Genomic DNA, 1,959 nt, shown 5'->3' with positions numbered 1-1,959 from the left:
GTCATCAGACCTCATTTTATCAAATATTTTCTTTTCTCTCTAATTGTGCAATCAGATCCCCAGATCCCCTCTCCAACGGAATTATCTAGGTGTTTGGTAACTACACAATTATATAATATAAAAGTTATTTGACACTTCTACACTTTCCACTTAAAGCTGGCTAGAGACCATTATATTTTCCAATAAATTTTGTGAAATATAAAACCGATCGTCGACATGTCCTTATCATTCTAATCTCATCATAATTCATAATAAATATTTTGTAAATATTAAGTATGTTTTCAAATACTTGTAGCGGAATAAGAAGCTAAAGTTTTTGTTCGATTAGTCTGGCCAAAAGGCAAGAAAAAACATTTTAAAAATGCATTCAGGGATGTGTGTGATCACTAATAGAAAAAGCAGATGAGAGAAATAAAGATTGTTGCCAAAGTTGAATTTAAATGACTATTAAAGAGAGAGCATAACCACGTTACCCTAATGATAAGAGCTTCTAATTATGTAAAGTTTACTTCGTTAGCTTACAATGCATACCCAAAAATGTAACGTTATCTTAACAATTAATTGTAGTAAGATGTGCGTAAAGAATATATTTATCTAATCGCGTTCGAAACTTTAATATTAAAGTCGAAATTAATGAGTGCGTTTTCATCATGGTACACGCTTACTAACTACACTCCCTAGGCTTACTGACGGATGGTCTATTATCACTTTTGGTCTAATCATCAGATGGGCTAACAACATTCGGGCTAAACCCTCTTACTCCAATTCTCTTTTGGTCTAATGACTACTTGGTCTTATAGCCACTTGGTCTAATGACCACTTGGTCTAAAAGCCACTTGGTCTAATGAACACTTGGTCTAATAGCCACTTGGTCTTATGCCCAGTTGTCACTTGGTCTAAATTTTGGTCTAATTGCAATTTCGTCTAATAGTCGCATGGTCTAAGGTCTAATACCAGTTGGTTTAATCCTCACTTGGTTCATTATTCAGTTAGTCTAATGTGCAATTGGTCTAAATTCCAGATAGTCTAACATTCATTTCGTCTACATGCTTCTAATTTGTAAAGTCTGCATGGTGACTTGTTTTCAATTTTCTAATGAAAATTTTAAAGTTGCTTTCCGCGCGCCGGCGTCAAATCTTCACACGCGCGCCCCGGGGAGTACAATTAGAGCGACGTATATTTCATCCCCAACTGAATTTTGAAAATTAGTGGGGGTTTTCCAAAGTCTGTGCATTGGGCACGAAAAATATTTGGGGACTAAACAAACTTTAGGGATTTTTTGTCTGTTTCAGGGGATTTTCGAAGGTTTTTGTGAAAAACAATCAAATTTGCTATTTTTCTGTAAAATAACGCTAATATACATGTACAGATGGAAAAAATATGATGTTTATTTATCCACCTCTATGTATACGATCTACTCTAGAAATTTAACGGCTGGCTTGATCCAATCACGGTTCCCAACTTTTCAAGAAAACAAAACTCCCTGATTTTTCTCTGATGAAGTTAAAAAATTTCCGAATTATTTCAACCCATTCCTAGTTTCTCATGTTTTCTAAGTGTTATTTCAGTGAATTAAATGTATTATTATTTATTCTAATTATGCCAGTGGCCTAGCTAGGATTTTTTCCCGGGGGGCACGGGGGGTCCTTGCTTTTTCAGGGGGGGGGGCACCGGCCATTTTTCCGGTGTGTGTGTATGTGTCCACAAGGGCGGATCAGACTTATGCCAATAGGGGACGGGGCCCAAAAGTATCTTCACCTATATCAGTCGCTTCTTAGTTTTATTCTTATAAAACAACATAAACATAAAATAATCTCATAAGCCTTATAAAAAGTGCGAGCGCGAAGCGCGAGCGATTTTTTTTTTACTTTAATGATTTTGTCCTGAAAATTTAATTTTCTGGGCAATGTTAAGTGTGATCCTGAACAAGATTCAAATGTACCCCCAAGCGCGAACAGA

This window comes from Lytechinus variegatus, chromosome 4, assembly GCF_018143015.1.
Source record: "Lytechinus variegatus isolate NC3 chromosome 4, Lvar_3.0, whole genome shotgun sequence".
Classification (NCBI taxonomy): Eukaryota; Metazoa; Echinodermata; class Echinoidea; order Temnopleuroida; family Toxopneustidae; genus Lytechinus; species Lytechinus variegatus.
The sequence above is the reverse complement of the archived record's forward strand: the minus strand, read 5'-3'. Positions refer to the sequence as shown.